The sequence below is a fragment of the Amblyomma mixtum genome, chromosome 2, assembly GCF_055824585.1.
Source record: "Amblyomma mixtum isolate Tamu chromosome 2, ASM5582458v1, whole genome shotgun sequence".
NCBI classification, from domain to species: domain Eukaryota; kingdom Metazoa; phylum Arthropoda; class Arachnida; order Ixodida; family Ixodidae; genus Amblyomma; species Amblyomma mixtum.
In genome coordinates this window covers 81355443-81372714 of record NC_143013.1, presented here as the reverse complement: position 1 = coordinate 81372714, position 17272 = coordinate 81355443, and the positions used below count along the sequence as shown (strand labels likewise).

Sequence of the window (17272 nt, the reverse complement as noted above, 5' to 3'; positions counted from 1 at the left end):
TTGCGGTTGTCTGCTCGAGTAAAGGGCTTTCTAAAGAAACTTGCCTACGCCTCATGCCTCCGGTCAACGGCTAATCAGGCGTGGCCCCTATCGCCGGTCAGCAGTCTAACCTCATCTTCCGCACGCGGGGTGGAGAAGTTTGTCGCTCCACCCCCTCCTTACTTACGGAGAGTGCAGTGGTGGGCAGGTTGGCCCGATTAATTATAACTTCGGCGCCAATCAAACATCTAGTCGCCCACCATATCGTGACAGGTAGTCGAAAGGCAGTTGCCGTCTACCGATATTTCCACGTCGAGAAAGTTGATCTTTGAGTCGGAGATACAGTGGGTAAACCTAATGGAGGGATGCAGGGTATTAAAGTGCGCAATGAAGTCTAGCAGGCTCGCTTCATCATGTTCCCATACAAGAAAGATGTCGTCTAGGAAACGCTTGTAGAAAAGTGGTTTTTTTGGCTGTTCCTCAAGGAAGGGAATTTCTAGTGACGCCATAAAGATGCTGGCATAGCTAGGGGCCATTTTTGTGCCCATCGCAGTACCGCTTGTTTGGAGGTAGTGCTCGCCATCAAATTCAAAATTGTTGGAATTTAGGACCAGTTCAAGAAGGCCAGAAAGGGTTCCACCGTCCAAATCAACCAAAGAGTTTGAGCTTTCGAATGCTGCCAGCGTTGCTGCTATGCCGTCTGCGTGCGGAATATTTGTATACAGGGAGCAAACATCCATGGTCGCCAGAAGGCCTCCTGTGGGGATGGTCAAGTTTGAAATCTCCCGAAGGAAATGGCTTGTGTCTTTGATGTACGAGGGAAAACGGGGAGGGATGTCCTTGATGAGAAAACTAATAAAATTTGATATGTTCTCCGTCACTGCCCCGTTGCTGGACACAATTGGACGGCCAGGATGGTTAACTTTATGTATTTTAGGGAGGAGATAAAACCGGCCTGGAGCTGGATTGCTCGGCGACATTGATTTTAACATTGCCTGAGTTATTCTACCGTCCTTAGCGAGTCCAGCAAGAGAGTCCTCTATTTCTGTCCCCAGTTGGCGTGTGGGGTCGTTCGGAAGCTTTCTGTAAAACTGAGGATCATTGAGCTGGCGGTGGCCTTCTTTTAAATATTCTGATTTGTCCAGGATTACTATAGCTCCACCCTTGTCAGCCGGTTTTATTACTATGTTTTCGTCTTTACGCAACGTTTCCAAAGCCTGTCGTTCTTCGTTCGAGAGATTGTTGCGAACCGGACGTTGTTTTCCATATGCCCTTATTATGTCCTTCTGCACCGCAGATATATACATATCAAGGTGTCTGTCACGTTGTTCGCTCGGTGTCCACAACTTCTCTGACACGGTGGGAATCGTTTGTTGTCTGTCGCTGGTGTTTTCGTGGAAATACTCCCTAAGCCGGAGGTTTCGCGCGAAATTGTCCAGATCCTGAAAAAGTTGAAACTCATTGAACCTACCAGATGCTGGACAAAAAGTTAAACCTTTGGAAAGGAGGCTGAGTTCGGCAGGTGTGAGAATCTTTTGTGAAAAATTAACCACGTTTGTGAACTATGAACTGTGAAACAGCTGGTGGAAACACAAACGTGGTTAATTTTTCACAAAAGATTCTCACAAGGACGCTTTGTCACGACAAAAATACCCGGGGGAAATAGTCGAAGACGCGATTCAACGCGCTCGCAGCCTAGACCGTTCTTCCATCTTGGCAGAGAACAAGGTGAAAAAAGACAGCAAAACAAACCTAATCCTTACTTACTCCGCAACTGCTCCCAGGGTAAACAACATACTAAGCCGTCATTTTAATATAATCCGACAGAGTAATAGGCTGTCACTAATATTCCAGGAACCACCCCGAGTGGTGTACCGCAGGGACAAGAATTTGAGAGACTTGCTTGTCAACGCGAAAACGAAGAAGACCGCTGCCCGAGGTGGATGCCACCCATGCGGAAAACCCCGTTGCAAGGTGTGTCCGCACATTTGCGACACCACATAGGCTGTCACTAATATTCCAGGAACCACCCCGAGTGGTGTACCGCAGGGACAAGAATTTGAGAGACTTGCTTGTCAACGCGAAAACGAAGAAGACCGCTGCCCGAGGTGGATGCCACCCATGCGGAAAACCCCGTTGCAAGGTGTGTCCGCACATTTGCGACACCACACTGGCAAAATCCAAGTCCGATGGCTTTGCGTTTCACATAAATGAAGACCTCGACTGCGATTCGAGCAATGTTATCTACAAACTTCAATGCGAGGTGTGTGGGGAGGAGTACATTGGTCAGACCAACACAACATTTCGTTTCCGCTTCAACAACCACAAAGCGCATGTGTCATCCCTGCCCAACTTGCCCCTTTCCAGGCACCTGCGTCTGCCCCTGCACAGTTTTGAAAACATCCGTGTAATCCTTCTCCAGTCCGGGTTCCCTAACACATATTACAGGGAACAAAGGGAATCGTACTTCATTCATAAATTCGGCACGTTCTCTCATGGCATGAACGCTACTCCCGGGAGACTTTCCTGCTTAAAGGAGCCAACGTAGGAAATTCCGCAGGCCTTGGACAGCGTTATTATCAGAATACGCCTGAACTTGTTTTTTTCTTGACAACTGCAGACACACTTTGAAATGGCAGGGAATCTGGCAGTTCATTTCCTGAGTACTTTTTTGTCCAACCTCCTGCCAGCATCCACGTTCCATTCCAAATAGACACCTTTGATCTATCACCTAGACCATTGGGACCACGCGGCAGCTCCGCGGGCCGCAGACCTTTCGCGTTTTCCGCACACATGTATTATTATTATTTTTAACTTGTTAACTTTTGTATAACTTCTTGTGCTCAATTTTTTATTCTCCGTGCCATTTTTATTTTCATTTTTCTACATATTTCTTGTCATTTGTTATTTACTTACACCAACATCGACAAAACTCGATAATCTCAGAATGATTTAACCTGCGTGTGCATGCAAATCTCGAAACCACATGCACTGCGCCAAACTCTATCAAAGTGCTCTCACCATGTCATACTTGTTTGGCCCACATTTAATCAGAAGTTTTTCTTTTTCTCTTTTCTCTTCCTGTGTGTGCGTTAACATTTTCTGTGTTACATTTTCTTTAAACATTTCTAGAGCTAATTATTTTTTTTTCTGCTCTTCCCTTCTTTCGTTTTGTTCCCCCTAAATTCATCTTTGCCTTCCCATTACGCGCTCGGGATAGCTCAGTATTTTACCCGACGGACGCTGTTTTTTCACGGGAAGCTCACTGCGGGACACGGTTTTGGACCGCCTAGTATATTTATGGGAAAAGGGGCGCCAGATTGTCTGGTAGAAAGGCCCGACAGCAGAGCAAAGCGACGAAATGAAGCAAAAATACGCAGAGGGCACAGTCGCAAGTTGCCGTTGCAGCGGTTAACAAGTGTGTGTTGGCCGTCTCTCGAACGCGTCCCTTGCAAGCGTCTCAGGATACCTGATACGGGCCGCCCGCTCGGACCCGGCGGCGTCTTGCGGGGGTGTGCGCGTATTTGGAGGGGGGGCGGAGGGGGGCGGGGGGGTAGCGGCTTCCGTGTGCGCCGAGAGCCGGGTCTAACGCTCTTTTGCCCCTTCTATCGCTGTGCTGTTCAGGCTCGTTCTTTGCTACTACTTTGCCATTTCCACCTCCCCGTTTGTTTTTTCTGGTTGTTGTTCAGCCGCGGCCCGTTTGAGACTTGTCGTGCTGCCTATTATACGGTCCCCTGCCCTCATTCTCAAGTTTGTTTAGAGGGCGGAGATTATACCTCCTCGCTTGTCATGTGTCCTTATATTGACGAAACGGATTCATTGTAAGCCTGCCCTGACGAAGGGAATACCATTCCCGAAACTGTTGGCAAAATAAACGTTAAAAGAACAGTCGCGTTTGTCGTAATACTGTACCTAAACTAGTAAACTGGGCCATTGGAACCCCTACTGAATACAATATATATATATATATATATATATATATATATATATATATATATATATATATATATATATATATATATATATATATATATTCAGGGCCAAACCTGGAAGAACATGTTATATGTTATATTCTGCAGTATATGCGGTGGTCTCTACGGAGAGAATTCTAGAATTACCTAAAGGGTGCAACTCTCTCAGCAGCCTATTGTTCCTTGGGTCGTCTATAATATCATCACACTGATGTTCGTAGCCAGTGTTACTCAGGCTCCTTTTCGCGAACCACTTATGGATCAAAACAATTCGTCTACATTCCACCCAACCTTTTTTCATTTGACAGTCATAATTTTGGTCTTTAAAGGTTTTAAATTCATACCCAGCACTCGTTGTGCAGGTGTTATGGGGCCGGTTAATCCACACCTATTGCATCCAAAGAGAATGGTTAATTACAAATTTTCTCAAAGGCGGTTTCGGGGGTGAAGGTTTGAGTGTGGGAAGCTAAGGCAATTAACATACTGCTGGTGTTTGACATGTAGCGTTTCGTGCCACCTGAAGCAAATAAGGAGCTTAGTAGCCGTTGACACCGTGGGTGGCTCTAAGTTTAAGCTGCCGATGTTTGCATGTGCCTGTCGTTTCAGTTAAAATTTTACCTTTTTGTTTTAGTGCGAAGGATATCTAAGCAATATATCAGGCTACCATTGAAAACCCATTGAATTCTCTCAGTTTGTTAGAAAACAGCCTTGCTCAACGCCTATTTCATCAAGGAGCTAGAATATTTAATTTTTCAGTGCACTCTCAATGCCTGGAAGGAATATCGCCAGAGCTTGCGCATATGAACGAGCAGGAAAGGAATGCTAAACGCATTTTAAACTAAAGCAATAAGACTGAAAAGCCATTGCAGTCAATACAAAGTGGAGACAAAAGACTCAAGAATTGGTGCAAGAGCATTCTCATAAACGACGATTATAAGAGCCTGTGCTAGTCCGCCCAGCCGCGGTAAGCTTCGCATCTCGGCTTCTGAAGTACAGGAAGAAGGAATTAGAACACGTGAACAACCACCCGCTGTATGTACTGCACATTCAACAAGTAAGAGGCCAGCCGGCTACAAAAAATTCGGGGTGCACTTTGGCTCTCTAAAGTGCTGCAAGGCGAAAGCCTTTCCTGGCGCACTGTTTGGCATTTTCTGCGAGACTGCTTGTGCTGTACTAGTGCTTTATTTGACAACACACTTTGACTACACATCACAACTACACACTTCGACTGCTCCTTTAGCACGACTCTCTCTCTGCTTAGATGAGTTCGGTTGTATCCATGGCTCTGTTCCCAGTAATGAGGTATGTAACGTGGTCACCCACGGACGCCTCACGACCCCTGCCGGAGCGGACGAAAATTATTTTATTAGTTGTCGTCTGTTCCAAAAGGGGGCGTCAGGCATCCGTGGGTTACCTCATTACGGCGAATCCGCGCACTCTGATGTCATAACCATTTCGACCAACCGAAAAGCGTGACACCTCTGCTGATAACCTTCTGTCGACAACGATGAGGCATTAAAGGCTTTCGCCTTAAAAGAACTTCAGAGAACTTCTCGAGAGCAGGACACCATGTTAGAAACGGCTCCCACTTACCGGCTGGGACACAGGTGCGCTGCGGAGGCGAGCGGGCTCCTGACTGCGCCAGAATCTCGAGAGCAGTCGAGAGCGCCCGGGAGTGGGGGGGGGGGGGGGGGGGGGTACTTTGCTCTTCGCGTCTTCCCAAGATAACGCTTGCAAGCGGCAACAAGAGGCTTCGCTTATCCTTCACCCAACCGTTGGCTGAGGATCTTCCGATGAACAGCGCATACGCGTCCATAGTTGAGCTCGAAAGGAGAATGTCCTTTTTCACCGTTCATATTCCACCCCACGGGACGTGACGCGAAATCATTGTTAATGTTATTTTGAACACGCTTTTAGAGACCACTCACTGCGGATACTTGTGGCGCGGTACACCGTTACTTTAACGAAAACGTTTTCTCTAAAATTAAAACTAAAGAAGCCTCCTCCCATTATTTTCCTTCATTTGCTATTCGATTGTTAGAAGGTGCACTGAAGAGGGATCTGAACTCGTTTTTTTTGCCGCGGAAACTCGATCTACATGTTCCCAGCATTCTTAGAAACTTCGGTTTATTATTTCCCTGTGCGGCCGATTTCCCTAATTAATTCGGATTAACGTCCGGCTCCCGGTTTTTTTTTTTTTAATTCCCCGCAGTCGACCAGCGAATGGAGTGCCTTTCAGGCAGTCGCGCGGCGACTTTGCTTTCGCTTTTATTTTGTTTCTTCTAGGTTTCCGTGAATAAATAGGTCTAGTCAGTGACTACATAGCTGCAAATTAGGCCTACGGAAATAAAAATACGCGTGGACTATTTGCTTTCGCCGATCACTACGTATCACTCCGCCGCTGGCAGTGCGGCAAGCCGCCACGGGACTGGGTTACAGTGCACTGTAACTGGGTAAAAGGTTGGTCGCCTCCTCCCACCGTTTGCGGGGAATTCAAAAAAAAAAATAGACGGGAGGCCGACATTAATCCAATTTAAATCAGGGAAATTGGCCGCCAAGGGCAATAATTCGAAGTTTCCAAGAACGCTCGGAACGTGTAGATCGAGTTTCAGCGGTAAAAACACGAGTTCAGATTCCCCTTCAGTGCACCTTTAAGCATGAAAGAAGCGGTGTGCGAATAGTACTTTTTCCAAACCGAGTCGAATATGAATAGTTTAGCTTCGCTGCTAATAGAATACGGATAATGTAGCTGAAAAGCGAATAAAACGAATCGAATAGTGACACAACGGAGTCGAATATGAATCGAATATTTGTTCTAGCGTTCACTGCTTGTGTTCCAGCAGGTTCCAGCAAGTGGTAAATTTTCGCTGCGACGCGCCGCTCAGTCGCTTGCATGTAAACCAGCCTTTATAGCGAGGAACATATTTAAATGCCAAAACTATGCGTTTCTTCGAGGAAGCCGTTGAAAAAGGCTCTACACCGACAACGCCGACAACTATGACGCCGAAGCCAGGAGCTGGCACCTGAGCTGCGCTATAAAAACAAAGTGTGGTCTCAACGACTGAGAACTTCGTGCTTTTCACAAGAACAGGTACTCAATAACGGAATAGGCGCTTACTTAATGTCCCGTTCGCTCATGGAGAGAATCATATAAGCTCTTACTTTGAAGTCGCATGCGACTAAGCGGTACGCGTTCAACCCTCAGGCGACGAACTACCACGCTGCCGTCTATCTCCACAGCCAACGGCCAGAGACCGCTTGGACGGCAGTCGGCGCTAGCGCAAACCGATAAGCGGTAAACAGCCACGCGGCGAACCGTCACACTCCGAAATAAGGCGAGATACGAAGCGTAGCGCAATCGCCGTAATAACGTCGGAAGCGATAAGCGTACCACGCGGCTGTTGCTACGCGCACTCCTCGGTCACCGAGTGCCTGCTTCATGTGTCAGGAGATGCGAATTTCTAGCACCGTAATGCCGACGAGAATAAGACCGTCGCCTCTAATAATTGAAATTGGATGCACCAGTGAACTGCTGCAATTAGCTCATTGCAACTAAACCAATAACCACGAACAACACGACAGATACCCTCAAAGGAGATCCAGCCAATGGCGTCGACTGATTCTCATGATAGTATGGTTAAAACCTTGGACCTGCTAGTGTACCATCGCAGGGGATATCATATGAAAGAGAATTAACCGCGGCTTAATCGGATTATCCGCGGCGTCATGAAAACCGGTGGACGCCATTGCCTGGACGGCCTCCCTTGAGGGACATATGTGCCGCTTTGTTCGTAAATTGCATGACATACCTCGTCCGTTTTAAGACTTCCGCCACCATCATGACTGCGTGTGTACTGTCGGCGACAAATTAAATGCGAACAAGGGAGCCGAAATGCCAACACAAAAAAAAAAAAACAAGAACATACTGACTTGCATCGCTCGGAGAAAATCGAAAAAAATATTCGCTCGGCCTAAACGCTCGCTTGTTCGGGCTGATATTTCACACATATGAGGAATTTGGCGGTCAGCATTGTTTTATACCAAGTCTGGATGAAGTACATGCCTGATTCAGTAAGAAATAATCGAAAATCTCCATCGTCTGCGGTGACGGCGGGCCGAAACAGCATTCACAGCACTGTAAAGACCCTCAATGAAGCAAAAGTAGTGAAAAGCTTTGAACTTTCCACCTCTCAGCCTCTCCTACTCCTAGCACTCCGCCGGAAAATTGAGCCTCCCATTGGCCGAGGCACCGTGGTCACGTGTTAGCGCGCGCTTTTTGGCTCCGCAGCAGATGCCGGCGACATTGTAGGGGGTAGAAAATTTTCTTTTCGTTGGAGTCTTGGCGGGTATCGTTTCTCCAGCTTTGGCGCTGTCCACGCGCTGCGGCGACGTTGACCGTCTGTTGCACTTACGGGCGCAACAACCGAGCAAGCAGTGGAAAAAGGTTTTTCGTCATTCCGTCCAGAAAAAGCAATGCGGCTCGCCGAAAGGTTTGGCTGCACAGGATCGGCCGGGAAAACATTGATAATGAGCTGGATCCACGTCTATACGATGTGAGTGGCCGTTCTTCAGTTGTCAGTCGCGTTTTTTTTTTTTTTTTCGGAAGATTTGGTGTGAAGCGCGAGCGACTGCAGTCTTTCTTCGCAGTTATTTGGCATGGTTGTAGATGGATTCGTTCACTCGCGGGCTACGAAAGCGCCGTGCTTCTCGTTGTCTTACCCGCCGCTCACGCTGCTGGCTTTGCTATGCTCTGCAGGCTTTTGAATTTCTTTTTCGCTCTCCTTTGACAGAAAGCGATACCGCGGCAGTCAAGACTGCTGCGCGTTATACATGACAATTACACGAGGGAAGGCAATATCCCCTTGCAAGCTATTATTGCATATGCTGACTCAAGATGACAATAACTTAAACAAACAACATTCTATTCAGTCATGCAGCGGTTAAAAGTCTTTTTTGATTGCTGTTGCTCAACCCAATCAATTAACCCTACATAAAAATTCTTCTGGTCACAACCGTGTTGCAGTGCGTAACTTTGGCATCGTATTCACCTATTTACAAACAGTAAGGAACTACCGTCAGTCGGGTCCTTTTAACGTTAGCCTGCGAGGCGTCCGAGGTATATAGTAACTCCGAAATAGTCGTTAGGCTTTCCTGCACCAGAAAATATTAAAACAGATGAGTCGGAGCCTACACACAGCCGATTGCACAAGCAAATGTGCCTTTGAGCGAAGAATATATTGTGCCAGCATTAATCCGCCATCCGTTCATATAAAGCCTCGACCGCACGTCTATAGTCGTATGTCCACTTCGTCTTGGAAGAGTTAAATTTTTAATAAGGTTTGGCAGAAGACGCCGGTCTAAAACAACACTCCGAGGATGTTCATTGCTGTGCCGCGAGCTCGCTCGCGCATCCCACGAAACACAAAACGTCTTACGAACGTCTCGGAACAGCTTCAAATGACTACAAACGTCTTGCGCTGTGTTCAAACGTCTCATAGATGTCGACAAGAAGAAGTTTCCTCTGCGACGTCTCTTAAACATCTGCAGTCAGACGTTTGCTGTGAAACTTCTGTGAAACATCTGTAGTCAGATGTTTTCTAGACTTGCTTCTAACACGTGGAACTTGAGACCACGTCAAGGAGATGCGCCAGCAATCAGCAGAGAGTTGCCACGGTGGATTAAACATGCTGTAAATCACGGCACATAAATTAGATGGCTCTCCTGCTTGACGTTTCGAAGAGCAGGCGCGCCGGTGCAAAGACCGCTCTTTGTATTCGAACTCAGAAAGCGCGTTTTCTCCTACGGAGCCCGAATCACTTTCCACATCGAGTGCAGCTAACCCGCCACTCGTAAGGCTGAAAGCCGACGATAGTTACGCGAGTGAAAAAATTTGCTTCATGTTGCGAACGCCTCTGTTACGCCTCGGCTAGCTGGCAGCAGCATGCGGATTGACAGGCGCAGCGCACGCTGCCTTCGCCGCCTTCCCGCCGCCTTCGCCGAGCTCGCTCGTGCGGTTTATCGCGCAGATCACCCGCGCGCTATCTTTTCGTGGCGGCGTATCTTGGAGGCAATCTTTCATGAGTCACGCCGCAGCTTGCTGCTTGGTGTCGCTCCGCACGGTGGCGATGCAGGATAGTTTGCCAAAGTGGTTTTAACCGTTAAAAGCAGAAAAAAATCTTAGTGGAAGCTGCAAGTGCTTAGTTTTACACGAAAGTATTAGATTCAATTTGTTTTTTGGTTCTTTGATGATTTGTTTATTTTTACGTTTAGAAATTTAGTACTTCATTTGGTCATTTGGCGTTGCAGAGGCTAGCGATAGCTACGCGCGCGAAGCGGATGCTGCGCACGTTGTTGTACGTTTCGCTGCGCACTTTTTTCCGCGCTGATTGGCACTTCACGCCGCTGCAGTTTGCGTTTTCCCGTTTTTCTGCGGTATCGTTTACTACCAGTGTTGCACTGAGATGTGAGCCTAAGTAACCTTCCATTCCTCTTCTGTGGTGAACGCGTCGGCTTTGCCGGCTACGCCACTAAGTTACGCGCCTGAACCTTTGGTTTACAAATCACAAAACAGTATCAGCCAGTGTTTTACATACCAAAGTGCAGCGTTGAATGCATTAAAACAGGGCATTTGCATGTATTTGAGCCTTTGGTAAGTGGATACAGCTAGGCTGATCTCGCATGCGAGTTGCTTTCTTTACCAAGGCGATGACAAGGTGAACGTGACAAAGCTTCAAACCAACCAGCTTTGTTTAAGCGTATGTACGTTGATAAGGCGCGAGTTTTTTCCTACACATTGATTAAAGTGTGTGCTCTATTGCATTCTGGCAGGGTTTTGTTCTTGCCAAGGACTCTCGTCTGGCCAAGGACTCTCGTCTGGCCACCTGTGTGCTCCAATTCTCCTTGCTGTGATTGCCGTCAGTGAAACTCGCGTTAAAAAGGCTTTGGTTATCTTAACTGCGTGAAGCTTTTATTTCATTGCGATTGAGAGCCCCGGCACAAAGGTAGTTTACTCAGTGGTGCTGCTCTGTATGTGTGCAGTCTGACAGTGCAGTGAAGTACTACGGCTCTTTGCAGGCATGGCAGCTTTTATTTTTTTGGAAAACCATTGCACCGTGCACAGCTGGCGTTGTCCCTACTTCACTGTGTACATTTCGTTTTGGGTACAGGCTGTTCAACAGTGGTTTTCAGAGGACCTCCTTGCCTGCTCAACTTCTCAAGTTTTGGTAAGCACGCTTTGCAGCTGACACCTTTTCTTTCACTTCATGATTTCTTGTATAGGTCTAGGCTCTTTGCTAATGTTCATTCCACAAGCCCCATTATTTGTTTGTCCTTTAGAACTCCAACTGTTGGCCGGAGGAGCAAGGACCTGGTCTAGTTTCACGCAAATTAATAGCAGCACCTTGTACTTGGTTGTTCAGACGACTTGGCCTGGAGATTGTTTCAGTTCTGAGGTGGGAACCTGGACTAATGCTTCTTCTGCAGTGGTGTAAGTAATCTCTTGCCCACTGTTTGAGCTTCATCGTACAGATTAGAAAGGGCTTCTTTGGCAATGCAGTGTTAGGAACCTTATACACACGCACTTTTATTTGTATTATCTTTCAGATGTGCCCTGTGTGGCTGTCAAGTTAAGGTCCAAGATTTAACACATCTCTGGTGTATACTGAAGTGATGCAGGCATTACCAGGACAGCAGCATCTCTGCTGTGCTTTCATGCGACGGTGCAAGATTTCAAACATCAACCACTTTTGATTCAGCCACATTTTGCTGGAAAGAGAAAGCCTGTTTGCAAGATGCAGCTTAGGAGGTTCTATGAGTACAGTGTGCATCACAGTAAGGCAGTGCACTTGCTATTGACTGCTTGGCTTTCATGTCCATGCACACTGTTTGGATTTTGCTTCTGTTAAAGGCCTCCACAGTGATTGACTTCTTGAGTTTATGCCATAGCACTCTGCTGAAATGCCGCATGCAGTGACATCATATGCATCTATGTTTTTAATTAGCTTATTTTATTGCCTGTGCTGTCACTCCTTGCCATTTCCTGGTCTTATTTGCTTCTGACTCCTCATTGGCCATTCTACATGCACCTGACTGACTGTGCTTTTGGTTACTCTAGTATTTTTCACTTCTGCAGGCTGCTGAACAGAGCTGGATTTGACTTCCCCTTGTTACCGTCTAGTTGGCATCCTCCTTGCAAGAAAAGCGATTTTTGGAACACCTAGCGAGCTCTTCAGTGCCATCCACATCACAGCAACTTGCTCATCAACGCATCCGTTGTGAACAAGGCCCGAGGCCGAATGAATTTTTGATTTAACAATTGGTTGCTGCTCGACACTTTCCCGCCATCCAAGTGCTTACCGTTGTAACGTCGGCCAAACCAGTGAAGCTACCTCCTCCGTGGCTTCTAACATTAATTTCCTGATCCTTTTATTTTTTTTGTGGGTGTATGCACTGGATTCAATAAAGAGTAACGCACTGACTGAAAAGTGTGCTAGCACATGCATTTCTGGCTCATTACTACAGCCATACATCCGTTGTAATGTGGGCTCATTGTGAACGGGTCATTGCAAATCAGCTTTGAGTTCTTTTTTTGAGTGGTGTATACCAGAGAAATGAACTATAACATTTTTAAAGCTTTAGAGGGTTTAAACGCAGCACTGAAATCAGTATTGAAATGCGTAAAGTAATCCAGGCACCCATTTCGAAAAAAAAAGGAACGTCTAAAAAAATTCTATAAAAGTTCTACCTCAGAAGTTTTCTAGCCGTATACAAGCGTAGCGTTAGCAGAGCTAATAGAAGGCTAGTAAACGTCTGAGTCTAAAAAACTGCTGAGCTGAAACTTCTTTTAGACGTCAAGCTTTTTTTAGACGTCTATTAGCGCTTTTTGTGTTTCGTGGGATGCGATTTCTGCACCGTGTGCACCTCAATTAAAGCGATCGCAGTACAAAAAGTTCAGATAAAGCAGTGCAAGATGGGTCGGGACAGTTGTTTGGGTAAGTATAATTCTTAATCTCCCTTGCCATGATCTCAATTTGCGGCTGAATCGAAGGAAGAAACTGCAAACAATTGATACGGGCGCACGGTCCACTGCGCGCCAAAGCGTGAGCGTTGGGAAACAACACTTTCAGGATATCCTCGGCTGCGCACGCGAGGCCTCCACCGCGTGCAGCGAAATCAAATCGATCGAAGTACAAAACGTTTCGATGAAGGGGTGAAACATTGCTCGGGGCAGTTGTTTGAGTAACCAATTTTTTTAATGTCCCATTCCATGATCTCATTTCGGACGAAGCCAAGGCAGACAACGTACGCGCGGTCCACTGCGCGCCAAAGGGCTAGCGTTGGGAGCGTCTGCTAGCTTCCCCCTGGCTAGGTGCCGCCACCGTCGGCGCCCGGGGAGAGCCGAGAGAAGGAGCGCCGGCGTAGGAGGAGGTAAAGAGTTCCAGTGACTTTAGGAGGAGGGTAAATTGGTTTTTGATGAAAGGAAGTGGCGCAGTATATGTCTCATATCTCGGCGGACACCTGAACAGCGCCGTAAGGGAAGGGAGGAAAGTGGAAGTGAAAGAGGAAAGAAGTGCCGTAGTGGAGGTCTCCGGAATAATTTCGACCACCTGGGGATCTTTAACGTGCACTGACATCGCACAGCACACGGGCGCCTCTTGTGTTTCGCCTCCATCGAAACGCGGCCGCCACGGTCGGGTTCCAACCCGCTACTCCGGCTCGTACACGGGCGCCTCTTGTGTTTCGCCTCCATCGAAACGCGGCCGCCACGGTCGGGTTCCAACCCGGAACCCGACCGTGGCGGCCGCGTTTCGATGAAGGCGAAACACAAGAGGCGCCCGTGTGCTGTGCGATGTCAGTGCACGTACGTTAAAGAACCCCAGGTGGTCGAAATTTCCGGAGCCCTTCACTACGGTGTCTCTCATAGCCTGAGTTGCTTTGGGACGTTAAACCCCAATAACCCAATAAACCAACCTGTATAACTCTAGAGTTATTGTATATGCTCTCTATATAACTCTACACTGTAGCGCCATCACGCGCTCACCGCAGGAACAAGCGCTCTACGAACAAACACACACTACCGTTGAGGCTGCAGAGAAAGGCAATTGGGTGAGAGGAGTTTTTTTTTGTCTGACAGTAAGGCAGAGCTGTTCACAACTTTTGTAAGGGGGTGGTCTCCAGTCAAGCCGCCAAATTACTTAGTAGATACCCCTCAAGCAGAGAGGTCTCCCTCATATGGGTTCCTGCTCATGAAGGCATTCCGGGGAATGAGGCTGCTCACAGCCTCGCTCGAGAATTTTACAACCGAGCTGCTCTGGAAGTGCTCCGGAGTGGGAATAAAGACCCTCTCATAACGTATAAAGAAATAACTGAAACATCTAGACTGGATAGGAGAACACGCTCACTTCCGGATAGGTCACTCACTCCAAAGGAGTGCAGGGCCTGGAGGAGGCTTCAGGTGAACAGACTCTTTCCCTGCTTTATACTACACGATGAAGACACTGGGGAGCCTGAGCTCTGCAGTAGCTGCCACAGAATGACTTCGCAAAATCGCTTAATTTGGGAGTGTCAGCATTCTCCCGGGGCTAAATCACAAATCATCCCAGACCTTGCCACCTGGGAAGAGCTGATCCGAAGCCATGACCCGGATCAGCGAAGACTCATCATCCGTCAGGGGGAGACAGCTTACCACAAGACTCTCTCCGCAGTCTTTGGTGCTGAGAGCCGGCTGGGAGGCACTTCCTCCTAATTGCTGCTCCCCGACCATGAGGCCCCATGATGACGGAAATAAAGTTCATTCATTCATTCATCAATATGAGAGCAGAAAATATTTGCTTGGGGATGCCATCCTTTACCCCACTGCGTTTCTCCCATGTGGGTTTCTCCGCAGCCTCCCAGTCACTTCGAGTGGTTCGAGCGGTAGAGTGCTCGTTCGTCTGGAGGGTGCGTAATAGCGCTACCAGCACCATTGCTACGAAAGCTTGCTGTTTTGGTCCTAGAGTTAGTTTTGCTCGCCGTCGCAGCAGGCGATGAAGATTCTTGATTATTTTTGAACGAATGCGACTTCTGTGTGAAATATGAGGCCCAACAAGTGAGCGGTTAGGCCGAGGGATTTTTTTTTTTTTTTCGATTTTCTCTGAGTGACGAAGTGTTGATAACACTCTGAAGCACAGATCTCACACCTTCAAAGAGATAGTTGAAAGCAATATCAGCAAAGGAAACAAGGGAACACGTGAGCCCGAGGTGATTGCTTGCTCGGCCCAATCCATCCGTCCATCCATCCACAGTGCTGCCTTATGACTGGTTCACATGCAAGCAACCGAGCAATTCTGGCATCGTGCACACCACACCTATTCTTAGTTTATTCATCTGAAGTTAGAAGGACCTAAATAAGTACAAGGCACTAATAAAGACATCGCTCGGCCCAGATTTGCATACGACCGCCTCAGTACAGTAGCGTTTATCACCACATACGAGGGTGGCAAGGTGGTGCATATGTGCTATCCATGATAGGGACACTAATTAAAATAACCATATTTGAACTTTAGTTCACTTATGTTTACTGCCCCTTTCCATTGGCGCAAGCCTCTGCTATCACAGGGATCAGCCACTCAGACAGAAGTGAAATAGAAGGACAAGGATGGCGACACCCCTGACTTAAAAAAAAACACACTGAAATGCTGCTAATAATATTCATGTGCAATCATTGCAGTGCTTAAAAACGATGAGATGAACTGGGTACGTGAAGAGGCTGCTTTGAAAAAACAGTGCGCAAAGTAGCAGAAGCTAACTTCTTTTTTTTTTAGCCGACAAGCGATATTAAGACAGTCATTATTTTTCAACACTTCCTTGGTTAGTATAGTTCAAGGGCATAGCGAAATTAGCCCTAGCTGAAAATCAAAGCGACGGCTTAATTTACAAATCAAAATTCAGGGTATAGTGACTGCCAAAGTTTTCGAGCTACCTCTTAATGAAGCAGATGCATTGTTAGTTACAACCCACAAATGTTGAGCAGACAAGGAAAGGGAGATAATAAGTTTGCAAATAGCCATTTAATCTGCTTATTACAAAAATTATTTGTACAATATTTAAAGACAAGAGTTAATTGTACACTACAGAAGTGAAAAGACCACACGCCATTGCAGGAACGAAATTTAAGACCTATGCGTGTCGTGCACAATGCTCTATCAAACTACCCACAAAAATTGCGCTCAGTTCCTCACATGACAACTGCATAAATTTCCATCGTCAAAGGCTCAGACCCAAAATTTCTCCAAAAAATTCGTCGACAATACACATTTTCTTTGCACAGGGCACGTTCACAAATAAACAGCAGCTACTCCATCCTCACATTCTGATTACTCTTTCATACACAGAAAAAAAAAAGTTTTGCTGATAAAAGGCGGCCGTCATTACTGAGAGCACAAACCAGTAAAGCACTTTCAAAACACACAATAGAAGCTAGGCTCGCCAGACGCCTACATAGCAGTACAGTTCACAGTAACTAGCCAGCATTCTGTAAAAAAAATGACTAAATCCTGCTTCCATTTGCCATTCTGGATTAATTGAGGTGCCCTCATCTAAGCTGCAGATATTTGGTACTTAGTACAAACATTGCATATCTTGCATTAGCACTTGCTCCCTCATGGGCAAAAAAAGTACAAAGTCTATGTTGTAAAGCATTGTGGACACAAAAATGAGCAAATTTGAGTGTGAAAATTTCACAACCTGAAATTCTTGGCATATAAAGTCTGCTTTGGTTTATGGGGGTTTAACGTCCCAAAGCAATTAAGGCTATGAGGTATGCTGTAAGTGGAGGGCTCCGGAAATTTCCGCCACCTGGGATTCTTTAAGGTGCACTGACATCGCACAGCACACGAGCCTCTAGAATTTCAGCTCCATCGGAATTCGACCGCCACAGCCGGGATTGAACCTGCATCTTTTGGGTCAGCAGCCGAGGGCCATAATCACCGAGCCACCACACCAACAAAGCAGCACTGTAACCACTGATCCAGAAAGCACACACGCCTATATAAGGATGCTGGCTAGCCTGTTGGTGTTGACACGCCGCTCGTATTGCTTTCTAGCTGAGGCAGTGCCAACCACTGCTAAACAGTGCCAGAACTTTGCTGAGCCATTGCTTACATGTGAACCTGGCATAAAACACACTACTGAAGCATGTCTTACTGAAGTACAATGAGAGGAAACAAAGGGAGTAGTAATGAACAAAAGCAGCACGACAGCCATGACTGTTGTAGGTTCACTCGACAGTGCGAGCACGATGGCTTTAAACCAGCTTTCTGTTCAGAAGACCACAGGTAAGCTCG

The 17272-nt window shown here is 46.9% G+C and overlaps 1 long non-coding RNA gene across 3 annotated transcripts; it reads left to right on the top strand.

Annotated features, from left to right (window-relative positions):
* The first annotated feature begins 10816 nt into the window (after positions 1-10816).
* LOC149359888 (uncharacterized) lies at positions 10817-12444 on the top strand. Of its 3 annotated transcripts, none has more exons than XR_016288298.1 (3): positions 10817-11173; positions 11286-11436; positions 11553-12444. It is a non-coding gene; the product is annotated as an uncharacterized LOC149359888 (long non-coding RNA). The 3 variants fall into 3 exon arrangements; XR_016288299.1 differs by having other exon boundaries at positions 10818-11173; positions 12082-12444; XR_016288297.1 differs by having other exon boundaries at positions 10823-11173; positions 11286-11401.
* Positions 12445-17272: the final 4828 nt, after the last annotated feature.